A 19445-nucleotide genomic window follows, 5' to 3' on the forward strand; every position below is an offset into this window, starting at 1 on the left:
CAGGGTAACCCCTTCATTCATTGTAATGCTTTTGCATTGCAGTTATAGCCCCTCCCCTGGGTTCCTGTGTAAACTTTTAGGGTCATAATGTTCCCCTCCCAATTTATAGGCAGGGTCTCCCAAAGGATTGGAAGCTGCCTCCATTAGATACCACCCTGTCCATGACACAAGACCCTCCCCTGCACCACACACACACATAAAAGGAAAGAACCCCCAGGGCAGGCCTTTGGGCCTGCCTGCTCCCCCACCTTGTGAGTGTCCTGGCCTTAGTGAAATGGTTTTCTCCTTTCATTCTGCACAGTGATCTCTAATTCTTCATTGTGTAGGTGCCAAGTGCCAAGACACACCCTTTTGCATTGACACATTTATATAATAATTGTATTTTTCCTTTGGAGATGTTTCCTTCAGCAGCAATATTTATTTTTTAAAAACAAGTAAGTTTTAAATAAATAAGTGTTTATGCAGCATTAACTTAAGATTGCATAGTTAATCATGTTATTGACAATATCAGAAATTAAAAAAAAAAACAATAGCTTATGCAAGTTACAAGTGTCAGTACATTCTTAGCACAGAAGAAAGACAAAGGTGTTTTTTTTTTCTGTTTGCTCAATTTATCATATTCCTTAAGAAAACACTTTCCATGGAACAAAATACTTTACTCTGTTTATTATTTTTAAAACTCAAGTGCATCGCTGCAAGCAGTAATTCAATTTTGAGAATGGAATTAACAATTTAATACTTTTAGTTCCCTTTTTACAAAGTAGATTTTCTATAGAGATGTATATGCAACTCTGCCAATATATTACATTTCTCAATTCAATAGGCTTTCCCTTGAATCTATTAGTTTCCTGAAATGAAACACATGCAGTGCTTTGAAAGACAATGTTTCTTTTCCCAAATGGCCCCAAAATGAATTTTGTGAGTTAATCATTCAGTAAACAAATATTTACTCAACATCTTCTAAGTATTAGATAAGCAATGTAGAGAGTAATAGATGTAATTGCTGATTTCAAGAAGTTCATATATCTTTTAAATATCTAATGAGACATAGTACTAAGAACAGACATATGCTAATAAGAAGATAAAATGTGATGTGAGAGAGGGTGAATTGAGTAGCTACTTTGAAAAGGACAACAATTATAAATGTCCTGAAAGGGGAGCCCACTTCATGTGTTTCAGCCCAGAAAAGCCCGGGTGGCCAGAATACGGCAAATAGGAGGCAGAGGAGAAAGATGAGAGAGGTACTTGACACCTTAAATGCTTTGGGTTTTATTTTAAGTATGATGAAGATCTGCTAGAAAGGTTCAAATTGAAGGGTGGCATGATAAGATTTAATCTGCAGAAAGAGCAGAGGGACCACTGGAGGGCAAGAATGGACAAAGGGAAACCAGGTGAGACCATTGTAGACATTTAGAAGAGAGATGGTGGTATCTTGAACCAGGCGGTGGTGACAGTAAAACCCAAGATGTATTTTGGAGGTAAATTCTAAAGAACAATGCCTTGAATTGGAAATGGATATGAGAGGAAGGGCAGAATAAAAGATGATGTGGTAGATAAAGGTGCTGCCACTTACTGAGATCCTGAAAGGTAGGAGATAGGAGATTGATAAGGGAAAGTAAGAGTCCTTAGTTCTCTCTGCATTTCATTAAGCCTTAAATACTAGTTAGTTATCCAACTGTCTTAGACTTAGCAGTCTTCAGGCTGCTACAACAAAATCACAGACCCCATAGCTTATCAATAGCAGAAATTTATTTCTCACAGTTCTGGAAGCTGAAAGTCTGGAAGCTGAGTGTCCCATGGCCTAACGAGGGACCTCTTCCAGGTTGCAGAATTTTCCTTGTGTTCTTATATGGCAGAAGGGGCGAGGGAGCTTTCTTTGGTAAGGATGGACCTCTTTAACAATTTAACAAAGGATACCAATTGCATTCACGAGGGATCCACCATCATGATCTAATCCCCCTCCCCAAAGGCTCCAACTCCTGATATCCTCACCTTGGGCATTAGGTTTTAACATATGAATTTGGGGAGGACACAAACAATGGGACCATGGCATACTAGAAACATTAAAATGGCAGGGCTAAGTTATGGAGAATAATATAACTGATGAGTAAAAATGGACCAAAAGCTCATGATTAATTAGGAGCAGTTTTAACTGCTCCTAAACAAATTGCATTTTGCTCAGAAAATATTATCAGTGCAGCTTCGACCTGAAAGTCCCATAAGAATCTCAGAACACTTTACTTAGTTCTAAGTATGGAGAACAAAGGGCCTACAGGCATTTCGGTTTTTTTGTGCTTTGCTTGTGAATGAAAATTATACTCACCTCTAACTGTATTGAATGCCCAACATAGCTTCCCCAAAGACACAGAACATAATGTAAGTAGTGAAACCAGATAATAAGGTTGTGAACCAGACTCTTTACAAACCAATGCTCCAAGAAATTGAATAATTCTCCTTGGTCCTAGGGAAATGTTGATAAATTATCAGAGGAGCCTAAAGGATGTTTAGTGTATTTATTCCTGTTATGGAAATCCTTGGCAAATTTTGAAAACCGACATCTTTTAAAAATTATATAGATGAATAAAAAATTGGCAAAAATATTATACAGATTTACATTTGCAGTGAAAAATCAGAAGCTATAAATGCATATTTGTAAAGTATGGATGATGACAGCAGTATTTTAAAAATCAACATAAAGCGGAAAAAAATATCCCCAGGCCCCCTCCCAAACCCCATAAATATTGATACAAATTAATCATATAACAGCAACAAATATCCCCAGATCCCCTCCCCACCCCATAAAATATTGATAAAAATTAATCATAGAAATGTAGAGTTGATGTGTTTCCATCATCTCAGGAAATTTACCATGCAGTTAAATTGATTTCAACATATTTAAGTCATGTACTATCATATTTATCAAAGAAATTTAAAAAAACATGCTTTCTTAATTAATAGAATTAAGTTAAAGGATATTTCGAACTCTAAAATGGTAAGTAGTTCCAAATCAAGGCAATCTAAAGTAAGAATGTGTTGCTGATGCCCATTTGTCTACTTCTGTTGGTTTCACAAGGACTTGCTCCTGAATTTAAAATTGCCAATGTATTTATTGATAACTTTTCTGTGCCATTTAAGTAACATGCTATATCCTATGAGGTTTGCTATTTCTAAGCCCAGGTAGATTAAATACTAAATCAGTCCATCATCAACTATAAAAGAGAATCATACTCACAGTATAGAATGTCTTAAGGTCAAAGCCAGGCAATACCATGAGAAATTTCAGAAAGAAGAGAAGCTTTTTCTGTTTATGTTAAAGCTCTTGCATATCATTTCATATTTTCTACAAGTTGAATAAAGATGGTGTGTGAGTTACCTGTATGAGTTCCTTGTGTGAGTTACTGAAGTAAACATTTCTTTTTTATGATTCCATATGACGATCTTTCTTACAGTTTATCTGTAGTTGTGTGTTTACTATTTTTATGCCATCATGACTCTATATATCCTTTATTTCATCACTCCCTTGGTGTTACAGCTTATTTTTCAAGTTAAATAAAAACACTAGCAAAGAAACAAAGAAAGTGCTGTAATCTTCTGACCCTCATGCTGACAGTTCCATATATTTTGAAGTAAATAAAGATATGGAATCAGGATTATGAAACAAGCATGCACTTCAGAGAGGTGTTTCGTAAATTTATTGCTTGGCTGTGTAGCGCAACTGCCATAGTTTTTGATGGACAAGGACATATATCTGGAAAATGAAACAAAGATAGTGGCTCACTGTAATTCAAAGATAATAACTACTAGAAGATACAATTGTTCAGCAAATGTGAGATTATTGGTTTCCTAGGGATTTATTAATTTGATGTATTTTAATCCTTGCCTGCTGTAAAGGAAGAATATTGTCACTCAGATGATGGGGTCTCACTCATTTTGTAAATCGTTCCGATCATCTTTTTCATTTATATCTAGAATTCATCTGCAGTTGGAAAAGGCCTCTGCCACACAGCAGTCATTCACCTACAATGAATGTAAGAGCTCACGTCCAGGCTTCAAATGTCACCACATTGCCATCTTACTGTGAATGACTGAAATTTACTTCCCGTTGTTAGTGGTGCTGAAAATTGCCACGGGTTTCTACAGCGTATAATGTATTGTCTAAACCGAAAACATTTCCCAGATTGAATTGACCTTTTAGAAAACAGCATTTTCATCCTCAAAATGCAGGACTGTTGCAATATTTTATTTAAAAAGGTTATTTAGTTATAAAACTTGGAGAAAGGGTAAGGAATTAGAACTGAGTCTATCTCTCCCATATAATGCATTGTTGTCAAAAAAACACAAAACAAAGACCACTGATTGCTTACCCACCCAAATGCTAACTGAGATTAGTGCACTGGAAAACCACATCTTTCCAATATCAACAGAAAAGAATGCTATAAGGCGTGAATGCCTTTTTTATTCTGTACATTTAATTAGGCTGTCATTTTGTTATCAAAGAGGGAGTGCAACATTGTCAAGCCTGTTGGACTGCTCAAAACAAAATGTAAATCTTAGAAAATTCATCCACAGGGCGGGATACTTCCACATGGTCTCAACATGTGTGAGAGAGATGGACAGACAAAGACAAAGAGACAAAGAGGCAGATATAGAGAGATAGAAAGAGACACAGAGAGAAAGAAGGCATAATAAAAAACACATAGAAAGAATTACTAAGAACGTGTCAGGGATGCCTAGGTGGCTCAGTCAATTAAGTATCCGACTCTTGGTGTCTGCTCAGGTAGTGATCTCATGGTCGTGGGATCGAGCCCCATATCTGGCTCCATGCTCAGTGCAGAATCTGCTTGTCCCTCTCCCACTGCTCCTCCCCTCTCTTTTAAATAGATAAACAAACAAACAAACACATAAATAAAAATAATCTTTAAAAAAAAGAATGCCAAAAGCAATTATTTCACTAGATGGACAAATAAGTAAAGAATTTGACTAATCCAAATAATTTAAATAAATTTGACTTTCTGTGGCTATACCACCAAGATGGTTCATGAGGCTAGAAGAAACAGTACAACAAATCATCCCAAATCAGAGTCCCAACTATGAAAAAATATAGCTAAATTGAAAAGTTTCTCATATTCTTTCTTTTTCCTTTCTCTTTTCCTGTCTTTTTTTCAACCACTTGGATGTTGACCCTAGCAAGAGAGTAAGTAGACTGCCTCATGATTCTCCTATTTAAGATAATAAAATTCCAAAAGAATTTTTAAAATATTTTAAATGCACGGAATGTTAAAACTAAGTTAAATTATTCTTAAATGTCTTTGACTATTCAAAAGACACTTGAGAATTTCTTAGTACTTTAGGGCCATTTTTATAAACATGATTGCTATTGATCTTCATAGTGCTTGAGCTCCATTGTATTTCATTAGAGTTTCCATTTCAATCTTTTTAAAAGAAAGAAAATACTCCTCTGTCTCACTCTTTGGATTACATTTTGTTCGAAGTATTTTGTGGTTTTCAAACTTTTTTTTTTTTTAAAGCATTAGACCCTTTAATCAAGGGATACTTCATTCAAAAATACTCATCTCTTCACTGCCCCTGCCACTGATAGATGCAGAATCTTATGACCGTATATTTACCTTTAAGGGTATATTTGTAATCTTTCTAATGAACAACACACCTAGAAAATAATGGCCACATAGGGTCATCTAGGGTTCTTGGATTATTGTTGATATGTCAGCCATTTCTTTATCTTGTTTGAATTGCCCTTTGGAGAAATCTGATTCATAGAGACAAGTAGTTTCAAATGCTCTTTCTTTTTATCAGCACCCATTGAAACCTGAGTGTAGTCTTCAATTAAACTGGTCTAGATGCTTGAGAGGATAGTAACAAATGATTACCTCTATGTAATTAAATCACTAATAATACCTAACAACTGATTTCATTATTTGCCAAAAAAGTCAGACAAAAAGCACCAAAAATTTACAATCATTGTTAAAGTTATCTAAGATGAAAATGACATAATGTGCTATACCTTTACATCTTATTGTTTGACTTTTACTCCATGATCAGCACATATAAAGCAGACACACACAGCTGAGACTTGCTTAACACTTTATAATGGTAACACATGTTATAACAGTATTTTTACTTGTATATTTTATGTGTTCATTCAAAAACCTACATTGGGATACCTGGTTGGCTCAGGCAGGTAAGCAACTGACTCTTGATATTGGTTCAGGTGGTAGGTGGTCTCTGGTCATGGGATTGGACCCAGTTGGACTCTGGGCTCAGAAAGGAGTCTGCTTGCTCTTCTCCATCTGCTCTTCCCCCTTGCCTGCTTGTTTCCTCTCTCTCTCCCTCTTTCAAATAAATAAATAAATAAATAAACAAACAAACAAACAAACAAACAAAATCTCAAAAAAAAAAAGGCCTAAATCAAAACTGGTAGAGAAAAAAAAAAAAAAAAGCTGTGTCAGAACACAGTGACAAACTCAATAACCAGTGAAGCAAGAAGTTCAATAGACTAATCCAGATGGCAGAAAAGCTATGATAGGCAGAATTCTAAAATGACCCACAATGACATGACCCTGTATAATCCCATTCTCTATGAGTGTAGGTAGAAACTTTCAATTACTTTCACCCGATAGAATATGGCAAAGGTAATGGGCTATCACGGCATGATTATGATTCATCAAATGGCAAAGGTGAAAGAATTTTGCAGTGTAAGTAAAATTGCTGATTAATTGACTTTAATTCAATGAAAAGATTATTCTTGGTGGGCCCGATTTTATCAGGTAAAACCTTTAAGAGAGGGTAAAGTGAACTGAAATCAGACTCTCTTGCCAGTCTTAAAGAAACAAGCCACCACCAGATAGGCAGCAGCAAGGACTGAATTCTACTAACAAGAACATGAGCTTGAAAGACAATCTTGCTTGTCACATGAGACCCTAACTCCCCAGCAGCCCCCTGCTCACTCCCAAGAGTACAGGGCCCATCCAAGCTATGCTCAGACTCCTGATAATGTGTTACATTTAAGCTGATAAACATGTGGTAATTTGTTATCCAGGAGTAGGAAAAATATGTATATGGATATTGAAATATGGATATTGATAGATATAGATATTAATATCTAGACTTACACCAAAAGGGCTTCATTTCTGTAAAAAGAATAATAGTATATATTTATGTATGTGTCCATATAAATATTATATAGTGATCCTTTAACATATTGCTAGAAGTGAAGAATAAAAAATTCTTATAAATTTATAGAATGAGGGATTACATTATTAGATTACTAAAATGACCAGAATAAGCCTCCTTTAGAAGATGATCACCAATACCAGTTGAGTGATATGTAATTTGTATTACTAAACAGGGCTTTTTTTTTTTTTTTAACCGAGTTTTAATGAAAGAGCTCATTCTCTGTCTGTATTCTTGTAAATTCTTTTTTTCATTCTCTTTCTCCCTCAAATATAGTCATACACATACATACACATCATCTCTCTTTCTCACACACACATACACTAATTTAACCTTCAAAGTGTGAGATAGATATTATTATTATTATTCTCTCCAATTTTTTTTCAGTCACAGAGCTGAATCACAGATATTTAAGATAATTGCCTGAGATCATAGAACATGGAATAGCTGAGATTTAAAGCCATTCGAATACCATATGGTTTCACTCCCATGTGGAAGTTAGGAAACAAACAAGCAAAGGAAAAAAGAGTGAGAAAGAGAGGCAATCCAAAAAACAGACTCTTGACTATAGAGAACAAACTAATGGTTACCAGAGGGGAGGTGGGCGGGGGATGGGTGAAACAGGTGATGGGGATTAAAGAGCGCTTTTGTCATGATGAGCACTGACTGGGTGATGTACGGAATTGTTGAATCACTATATTGTTCACCTGAAACTGATATTATACTATTTGTTAACTAATGGAAATTTACATAAAAAGAAAACAAAAAACAAAATAAAGCCAAACATTCTAGTTTCAAAGTAAAAAAATCCTTATTATTCATATAAAACTCTTTTTACCTGCTGGGTTTTTTGTTTGTTTTGTTTTTTGTTTTAAGATTTTATTTATTTATTTGAGAGAGAGAAGCACAACTAGGGTGAGGGTCAGAGGGGGAAGCAGACTCCCTGCTGAGCAGGGAGCCCAATGTGGGGCTTGATCCCAGGACTCAGGGATCATGACCTGAGCCAAAGGCAGCTGCTTAATAACTGAACCACGCAGGCGCCCCTATTTTTACCTTCTGAATAAACATTTAAAATGTTGAGGAATTTGAAAACTGTTCTAACACATTTAACAAGGTAAATGAGGAAGGTGAGTAAAATTGTTTTACTGTAAAATTACATGTAAATAGTATGATTTTCTTGACTCCCTTTTAAATTCATACTAACTGCAAATGATAACTGATACTCTGGCCCAGTGCTGTCTCTCTGGGTTTAGACATAGGAAAACCCACAATCAAAGTCTTGACTGCAAGATAAAAGAGCAGAGAATAAACCATTGTTGGCATAACACTTGATCTATACTTAATTTAATGGGCAAAATAAGATTTTTTTCAAAATTTGCTATGTCCCTCAAAGAAACTTAATTCCCAAAGAGCACCCCTCATTGTTAAGTGCTTTCAACAGAATTTAATGTTTCCTGAAATCCAGTGAATGAAAGCATAAAGACCAACTGTGCTTCTCCAATAAAGTCTTTTCTCTACATTGGGGTTGTTTGAAACTGAACCACATATAATACCAAATGGTACAGTGGTGAATACGGAAAGAGAAATGAAAATCATCTGTTATAAGATCATTTAAAAGCTCTTATATGACAAGGCACAAAAGATCATTGTCTCTCATATACAAGATGTGGGAGAGGAGTGAGAGAGTTAGCTCTCCCATACTCTCAGTTTATTCTATGCCAGGGCTCTATCCTCCGTATTTCTGGATACAAGTGAAGGAATTTCTGCATGCAATTTTCATAGAGGATATGATAGGTTTTTGAAAAGATTCCATGATACAATAGGTTTGGAAGTCTTTGTTCTCAATTGTCTTCATTATTTCTTTTGTGCTTAATCAGGGCCTTTCTTATGTTGCATATTTTCTCCTTCATACGTATCTTAAGCATGAGTCTTCTCAAATTATTTACTAAATGAATGAAATCACATACTGGGAAAAATTAAATTCAAAGCAACACTTTAGAAATCAGAAGGCACATCAGAGAACACGATTAATTAACTCTTTCATGCCATAGGTTACCTTGTCACTGTCAAAGTGTTCCAAATAGCATAATATCTACTCATTTTCAGAATCAGAGAAGCCTCAGTAAATTGAAAAGGAACCAAGTTGATGATGATGAAGTACAGCACTAAAAAATAATGGAATGTTAAAACGCTAGAGGACAGTTTTTTTTCTCTTTTTTTTAAAAAGATTTTATTTGTCTATTTGACAGAATGAGATCACAAGTAGGCAGAGAGGCAGAGAAAGAGAGAGAGGGGAAGCAGGCTTCCTGCTGAGCAGAGAACCCAATGTAGGGCTCCATCCCAGGACCCCTGGGATCATGACCTAAGCGGAAAGCAGAGGTTTTAACCCACCAAGCCACCCAGGTGCCCCGAGGACAGTTTTTGTTTTATTCCAAACGCACAAAAAAGGAATTTAAAGTGAAAATTTTAGGTGTTTAGATTTACACCCGACATCACTTTTATTTCAGAAAATGCCATTGTATGCTATATTGTTTAACACTTTCTATACAAAAATGTATTGTATATGCCTTTTAAGTCTATCTTTGCTATGCATCCTCTTTTGGGTTTTGATGCTTTCTGAGTATAGGTGCTGTCTCCTTCAACAATTTTAAAGCTTTCTAAGGACAGGGAAAATGGTCCATTCATCTGTGATTGTCTCCTGCACCCTACAGAGGACTTTGCCTACAGAGAACCTTAATCATTAACTATGTATCTGTTGGTAGCTGGCTTGAACTTCTCCCCTACATGTATTTGAACTTTCGTAGACTCAAAATCTGATAACTGACCTAGCCCCTTCACGTTTCATGAAATTTCCATTCTTAGTACACAGTTTCATAAGCTAAGGATGAGAAAGCCTTCAAGTTAAACCAGCAAAAGGTATGAACACTCGAATCCTCCCACTCTGCACTCTCGCACTTCTGGAGAAATGCTTCTAATCTAAGCTTCTCCAGCAGAGCCCAGGACTCATGTCCAACACTAGGAATACATACTCACCTAGACTATAATGCTCTGTAGTTACTGTGAATTTATTTCAAGGCCAGACAATTGTTATTGCTGCAGATAAAAAGGTGCCCATCTTACCCAACAAAAACCTTCTGATTTAGTGTAAAGAATATATTTATATTACTGACAAAAAAAAAAAAATCCAGTAACACATCATTTTAACTTGTTTTCTTTTAATATTTTTATTTCAAAATTACAGGTAAGGGAATGACCACTCTTGAATAATTGCCAGGTTAGAAAAATTTTAAACATATCATTACCTGTTTCTACTTTATTTAAATTAGGAGTACCCTGACCCTTAGAGAGAGGAGTGCAAGATGAATGTCATGCTGCCTTTTTAGAACCAGATGCAAACCTTTAAACCATAATATCAAGAAGAAAGCTGTTTTATAAAAAGTTTCGGTGGGGCATACCAAAGTAACACTTAGTCTTCTGAAATTACAAGGATAAATGGGACAAATTTGCATTTCATACAAGAGACAAGAAAAAGCAGGGCTTTCAGTTGTCTTTTATTCTTCCTACTTTACCCTGAGATATGCTAGCACTTTATTTATGTACTTTTTTTTTTTTTCAAAACTAAAAAAAACCCCTAGGAAAAAAATAAAAAAAAAAAAAAAAAAAAAAGCAGTCAATGAATTTTATTATAAGGGGGAATTATTTGTTTTCTAGAGCTTTCAAAAAAAGTTAGTTAATATTTACACAGCACTAGTTTAATGAATTATAGATAACAATATACCAGCGTGTTAAGTGACAAGAACTACCAGATTAGGAGGAACAAGTTCAAGATGAAGCTTCATTATAGATCAGATAAATAAACCCAAAGGTAAGTATTCAAGAAATTTACAGCGTTTTCTTCATTCCCTGAAAAAAAAAAAAAAAAAAGAAAGAAAGAAAGTATTTTAATACTCCTGTTATTTTCTGGACTAAGTACCAGCCAATCTCTTCTCTAATACAACTCTAATAAAATTATTCCTTCCTAAAAACTTTACTTCCATCAAATTAAATATATTCTATCCTTTCTGCTACAGAGAATCATTGACCTCACCCTTAGATTATAAAAGAACTAAGTTATGCTTTTCAAATTTTCACCAAACTCTTATTTTTCTCTTACTGGAATTGTAAACTCAAATGAGTTAGAGGAGAAAAAAAAAATTCAGTACTTAACAATATTTTGGCAGACCAACATTGCTAGGACACATAATTTTACCAGTTGGGCCAAACACTGCATCATTCTCACCTTGTTCTGTGCAGCTTTGAATAAATTTTCCTGTCTTGTCTGTGTTCTTTTATCCATGATCTAGACTGAACTCCTGAATCTCTCCTTCTTTCCTAAATTTACATCTGCCTCCTATCTCACCTTTTGACTTTCTCCACTCTGCAGGAAATTTGACAGTAAATCATTTAGTATCCCTTTGGCTGAATCTCAAAGAAGTCTTAAGGAGTCAGGTGAAGATATATAGCAATAGATGAGGAAATAATAAGATTATAATAATGTATGATTTTAAACAGTAAGATATTTGAACATAAAATGGGCTGTGGTCTACCTAAACCATGAATTGATATTTTCCATGTAATTTACCTATGTTTATTTGCAGGTTGGCAGAAACTTCATTATAGAAATGTAGGTTTTATTCTTAATTATTTGGTGTAATGTTTTATGTAAACATTAAGATTTATATCTAATTTATTTAATGCACAGTATTAATTTGTACAAGAAACATAAAAATATCAAAGCTAAAAGTAAATTTGTATATCATAGTTATATGATTTTTTCTGCAACTTACCTATACCTCTTTAATTGAATAATCTAGATATTATACCTTCATACAATATTTTAAGACTAAAATCGAGATTTCATTTCACCTCTTTCTCTTACTTCAACATACTCTCTACAAGCCTGTTTCCCAACCTGTGGAATAAGCAAGATAAGATGACAGTTCCCTCTGGAGTGTATCAAAACACGCCAGAGCAATAAAAACTCTGATAGCAAAGATTAAGGTTTCTGACCCCAATTGTGGCATCTCAGCTTTTTAGAGAGCCACTAGAGAATGGCTTTGAACCTGCCCTCACTATTTGACTCTCTCTCCTCAGTGCACAGGGCATTCCACAAACATTTTGAAACTAAGAAATCTCTTTCAGAATGGAGCTCCAGGGATGATTTAAATCTTTTAACCCACTGGCAAATTTCTCCATCCTGGAGGATTAACTGACCATTCAGTTGATAAACTTTTGAAGACTTGAGGGAAAGTAATAGATGTCCCCATGGAGCACATGGGGACATCTATTAAAGGGACAAATGTCCATTCTTGTTTAAAAGAGGTTACAACTGAATTATGGAAATAAATGATACACACAATCAGAATAGATATGATCATATTAAGAATTAACTGACCGTTGACATAGGCAACTGTTTCCTATTGAGTTTAAGACATTAATTTAGGCACAAAGATGGATTAGGCACAGAGCTTTGCCAAATGGATCCTTGCACTAGAAATAAGAGATATGGATGATCATAGATAGGACAAAGTATAGTCAATAGTAAGTGGCATAAAAAAGGTGCAAGGGGTGCCTGGTTGGCTCATTCAGTAGAGCATGTAACTCTTGATTTCAGGGTCATGAATTCAAACCCTATGTTGGGTGTAAAGATTAGTTAAAAATATATATAATATATATATAAATATATAATATATACATTTAAATAATAAAAATTATAAATATATATATATATGAATCTGCATCATGGAAGATCACAAGAGAAAATGGTTACTCTCACAAAGAAAAATCAAGTAAGTCTTCCTAGAGAGAGCAGAATTTGAGCAAGTTTTGAAGAACTGAAAGAACTTAGTTTATGGGTTAGTTATGGGATATGGGTAAAGAAAAGACCATCCCCAAAGAGAAAAACAAACTGTGGCAGGGATAAAAAGAGCTTGAATGCCAAGAGTTTTATCTCAATTCTACAGAACAGGGTTGCCAAAACTATTGTGTAGAAGAACAATCAAGGTCTTTTGAGATGAAAATGAATACTCCATTAGAAATAAATAAAGGGATTCCCTGAAGAATTGCATTTTGAAAGATCAAATACTCTGTAGATCAAGAGATCAATAGGGCTAGTGGTCATGGTGTAGAAACTTATTCTGACCACTACACCCCTGACACAGTTGCACTGTTACACAGGAGCTGAAACCAGTGGGCTGTGGGGATGAGGTGCTGCCAGGTTATGAGGAAGAAAGAAGCCTGATTGATGCTGTATCTTGGAAAGGTAACCAGCAGCATTTCAAATAAAAACAGCATAGACTGGGTGATTTTTTTTTTTTTTTCCCCTAAAATAGAGGCTGGATTGTGTCAATTCTCTGATTAATACTTTACAGTGGCTTCTCAACTTCTCAGAGTAAAACCCAAAATCCTTATTCTGGCTTCTAAGGCTCTAGGTCTAGCCTCTACTCTGTCTAGGTCTAGTCCCTACTGTCTCCTGATCTCCTGTTTTTTGTTTTTGTTTTCTCTCTCTCTCTCTCACCATCTCTCTGTCTTTCTCTGTCTCTGTCTCTTTCTATCAAAACTTCTGCTCCACCCACACTGCTCTTTCAACACCCAGAGCACACTTACACCCTTCCCTGCTATTCCTGTTCCAGAGAACACTGGCTCCCAGATTTATGCATGGCTCACTATCTCACTTCCCTCGAGTGTCTGCTCTAATTCCCTTTAACTTTATTATAAATAACCACTCCATGATAACTTTCATCTAACTTTCAACCCTCCTCCCCTGTTCGATTTGTATTTATCAGTCTTATCATCCTAGACTATATATTCTACATCCATTTCTGTTTAGGTGCTTGCTGTGTCTCCTCCACGAGATAGGCTGCCCGCAGAAAAAAAGAGACAGTGCAACTTCTGTATCCCCCGTACCTAGAATAGTGGCATGCATGGGGTAGGTACTCAATACATAAGTCTGGAAAGATGTAAATGGACCAGAAACTAGGGGTATGGAGAGACTGCTTAGAAAGCGTTTTGTAATGGTGAATGTGAAAGAAAGTAAGGGCTAAACTTTGGTGGGAATAGAGTAGACAGGAAAGATTAATACTTAACTACAAATTATTTCGGGCATGGATCATGATGGAAAGGGATGGGCGGTGGAGGCAGATGGTCTCTGGTTCAGATCCCAGACTCCCAACTTAGTAGTTGTGTGGCCATGTGCAAAATGCTTCATCTCTCCACACCTCAATTTTCTCCCCAGTGCGAAAGGGAAAACGCCCTCTTTTTGGATTGCTATAGGTTATGGAGAAGACAAATGCTTAGAGTATGGCCTTGGCACTAGCAGGAGAGTGATGCATATTTCAACATATTTTAAAAATAGGATTAGATATTTTATCTGTGTTGAACCTCCACACAGAGATTTTAAGTTGTGCAAAGTAATGCATACCCTTTATAACTTTTCTATAGTCCAATGTTCTTAGTATGGCCCTCTTGGTATTTTTCACAGGATACCAAAAATAAAGCTATCATGAAAACTCCCATTTCTTGAACACGCATGATCTGATTTTAGTACTGACCAAACATTATGAAGTGTATGTATATCTAATATCTTTAACATATTAGAAGGCATGTTCAGAGTGGTAAAGTAATCTGTCCATGGTCACACAGCATATAAACAAAGGAACTGAGATTCAAATTCAAATCTTTTGGAAAACAAATTCATCCCTTGCTATTCTCATATACCTATTATGGTGTTTTGTGGTTCCTGAATTGACAATATTTTCCCCAGGGTGGGATACATCTATGTTTTATAATAACTTTTCAAAACTATAGCTGTTCTTTGCTTACCACATTTCACACCACATCCCTAAAATGGTTATTCATGTTGCCTCTTTCTTTGCAGACTTCTAATGACTCCCTACTACACTTTGATCCAAAAATAAATGTTAGATTATGACCTTTGAATGTTTACTCCAAATTGTCATTTCTCCTTCTTATTTACCGTCTAAGTTTATGACCCTTGGCGGGTAGCTGTACAAACTTTTCTGCAGTTCAGAACCAGTGGGTCTCAAACTGCAGGAGTGGGGGCTTAACTAAAGGAGCATAAATTAACATAACTTGGAGAATTTTTTTCCCCCAAATTTCCACCCTATTTCTTAACAGACATTCCCAGGTGTGGGGCTCCAAGCACGAGAATTTGGGAAAGCTCTCCAATACTCAGATACACATGCATGGTGCCTCTCAGGGCTGAAAGGGACCACCCAGGAGAGTGAGGTATCATCAGTGCCTTGCATAATACCTATGTGGTGGTAGCATGGCTACAAATGCTGTCCTCTTTCACTTGGTAAGAGAGAAACAGAAGAGAGAAAGGAAACAAAGCTCTCACCTGTGAGAGTTAAAGATTCATTAGTGGATGCCACAGAACCAGACTCAAGTCTAAAAGGACAATTGTACATGCATATGCATTATTTTGCACAAGGTCAGGAGGGGTGATTGTTTTCTAGGAAATAGCATGAGCAAAATACATATAGCTTGAGATAATTATTCCATAAAAGACAGGGAAGAAATTGGTGTGACTGAAAAGGGACAACACATTATTAATCTACATAGGGATGTTGGTAACAAAGATCATTTTCCTGCCATTATTTTTTCTAGTTCAGATTTAACATCATGGGATTTGAGGCTTGATGATTCTCACATTTTAAATGTTTACGAGCTAAAACAGTTTAAAGAAATTCACACAATATTCATGCTATAGTGTATCGATTCCTGTCTCAATGAAAGGTACAACTTTCTACTACCTTGTTGCACAAAACTGATCTTTCTTGTCTTTCCATCTTTCTGTGTTTTGTCTGTCTGACTTGGCCCCCCATCACCTGGACTCTTCACTATAAAATTCAGCAAAGACTTCACTTCTTCAGTAATCTGCCCCTGACCCCTGGAGCTTGGGTAAAAAATCTTTTATACTCTAGCGATGCCTGGGCGGCTCAGTCAGTTAAGGTGCTGCCTTTGGCCCTAGTCATGATCCCAGGGTGTTGGGATCAAGCTCCGCAGTGCTCCTTGCTCAGCAGGGAGCCTGCTTCTCTCTCTGCCTCTGCCTGCTTATGTGCTCTCTCTCTATCTTTCTCTGACAAATAAATAAAATCTTTAAAAAAAAACACTTATACTCTAATAGCATCACATTATTTTACCTCCATTATACTAATTGTATATTGTATATTATAGTGCAATTGCCAGTTCCCTTATGTGTCTCAGACATTAAGGGATACCCTACTTGAAATTTAAGACATGGGTTTCATTAAATTTGAATCACTTATTTTACTACTCAATACATAGTAGTTTCAATGGCAGGTACCAATTTTGAGGAGAGCTCAGTATCCATAGTTTAAGAATCAAACCTAAAAAAATTGTTGCCATAAGTTAAAGATAATGGGAATCTTGCTGAAGGAAAAATGGGGGAAATTGGTCCCATGAAGTTAAATGGAAGAGTGAGAGAGACATCTCTCTGATGTAGCGATCTGCTTTGATAAAGGAGTTAGGAATATTCTTGAAAATATTTTTTAGATACACGAGAAATAGCATATACAAATAAAATTTTAATGTTCATTCTCAATTTCTACTTAGATGTATTTTAATGTTAGCTTTTTTCCAAGGAACTAAGTGGGTTTTTTTTCTTTGCTTATCATAAAATGTACATATTCATTTAAATTTATTCAATGTTTATTAAGAAAATATTATGCAGATTGTGAGAGCACTCGTCCTCAGATGAACAATTCTTCCATGTTACAAGAGGATCCAGAAACTCCATGAAATGAATTTATACAGATTATTTGAGATAAAATTTGTCTCAAAAAGTAAAATACATTTTTTTCATTTCGTTTAGGAAATAAAGCAAGATGAATGAGCCCCTTGCCATATATCAGCCTGAGTGTCTTTGAAGGGTGTTGTGCAAGTTACACAACGTATTACTGCCATCAGGCTTATTGTTTACTTCTTTTTTTTTTTTAAAGATTTTATTTATTGATTTGACAGACAGAGATCACAAGTAGGCAGAGAAGCAGGTAGAAAGAGAGGAGGAATCAGGCTCCCTGCTGAGCAGAGAGCCTGATGCTGGGCTCAATCCCAGGACCCTGGGATCATGACCTGAGCCGAAGGCAGAAGCTTTAACCCACTGAGCCACCCAGGCACCCCCTTAGTGTTTCCTTCTTAACATTCTCCTCTCTGAAGAGTTTTAATCCCCCATTTAATATTATTATTATAACCTGTTAAAGCATATGGATGCAGGATTAACCATCTTATTATGACATCTAATTTGATATGTAGAAGTTAAATAAACTTTTACTTATTTTATCAGTGAAAAAGAGGTATAATAAAGAGCCTTTCCAGCCACGGAGCCCATCTCCAAGGAAATACTGTGGATTAGTACTCACTTGGTTAAAGTCAATTACAGAGGCCGCAGTTCATATGCAGGAAAGTGCCAAGCTCTAATAAAGGCACTTCCTAGGTATGATAATTATAAAATTAGATGAAAACATTTATTAGGTTCACAGCAAAATCCTTTATGAAACAGAAGATACTGGAACTGAAACACAGCCAGATTTGGTAACAGCATGCAAACAACCTTCAGAGTCAAAAATCATTCAAAAATGTCTAATCCCATAACTGTATCAAAGCTGGCAGGTGCTCACTACACAGAACATTAATTTGGGAGATTTAGAGGGGATTTTAAAGATAACCTTCTGTGCCAAATATGTTAAGAGCAATGTGTCTCAGGATAAAAATACTGAATATTTCATAATCTATAAGAAGGATGAAGATACAAAATGTATGGGAGAGGATATTTTCAACCCCAGTGTAAATGATACAGTTTTCATTAGGCTTCTCTGTTTATGACGGTGGGATTGAATCAGTGCAAGAGCGTGCAAATAAAATCAGAACTGTTTCAGATTGGATATAATAAAAGCACAGTAATCAGGAGGATGGCTCACAATCTGAAGGTATTTCTCACACAACAGCAAAAACATGGTCCTGAGAAGTAGTAATGAATACCTTGATAAGATTTTGAAGGGCAGTATTGGTAAAATCCTCTGTTCATGCACAGTTTCTCAGCACTGCAGTAAGCTGAGTCCTGTCCTAGCAAATTTCCCAGTGCCGTGCAAGCCAATTTAAGGATCTTATGTGAAGCCTCCCACACTTACCTTGTCTTCCAGTTCTGAATCATAACCTTAATCAACTAAACTTCAGCAAGGGAAGAGGTTTACAGAGGAGCGAGAATATATACAGAACAAGACTAAATGACCAAAATGCATGTGATCTCACAAAGTGTCAAAAGTGACATTAATCTAATTTAAAGTTATAAGATTTTGTGGATTGGGAGTAACGATTTTCTAAAATTATATTATCCTTTAATATGTATTCTTAGTTACATGAGGTTGAAAACACCAGATTAAAAATGTCACACAAGGGGTGCCTGGGTGGCTCAGTGGGTTAAGCCTCTGCCTTTGGCTCAGGTCATGATCTCAGGGTCCTGGGATCGAGCCCCACATCGGGCTTTCTGCTCAGCAGGAAGCCTGCTTCCCCCTCTCTCTCTGCCTGCCTCTCTGCCTACTTGCGATCTCTCTGTGTCAAATAAATAAATAAAACCTTTAAAAAAAAAGGAATTATTAAAAAAAAAAATCACACAAGAAACCTGCTGAAGGAAGACCTAGGGATAATATAGCATTGATTAGAAATCCAAGGAAAAGGAATTAATAGTTTAGAAAATATCTTATCATGCTTTTTTCTAAATGTGGACAAAATACACTCTCATCAGAAGGACACTAGAAAGAACATTATTAAACAAATCAAAGAAATTGATAGAGAAGGTATACATGTTTCTTTAGTATTTCCTAATCTTATAATGTTCCTAGAAATAGACCAAGGTGAGTGTATCTAAAAAAAAGCAATATTTTTATTTAATTACATTAATTTGGATTCACTTCTGTGATATACAATCACTCATATACAACGGCTTTCTATGTCAGCTTTACTTTCTTCTTTTAGAGCCTACAAACTCTGATCAATTTTTTTAACCACGTCTTTGTTAATATTTTCAATTTCCATTTTGGAACCCACCTAACAAACCAAAGCTGAAGCAATCCAACAGACTGATTTCTTTGTTCCTATACCTGGGCAGTTGAATCCAACTGGAGAAAATCACGAAATCCTCAGAAAATTGCCTCTATAAATTAATGTTCTCTCAG

Source organism: Lontra canadensis, unplaced genomic scaffold, assembly GCF_010015895.1.
Source record: "Lontra canadensis isolate GAN:19392208 unplaced genomic scaffold, GSC_riverotter_1.0 scaffold51, whole genome shotgun sequence".
In the NCBI taxonomy this organism is placed as follows: Eukaryota; Metazoa; Chordata; class Mammalia; order Carnivora; family Mustelidae; genus Lontra; species Lontra canadensis.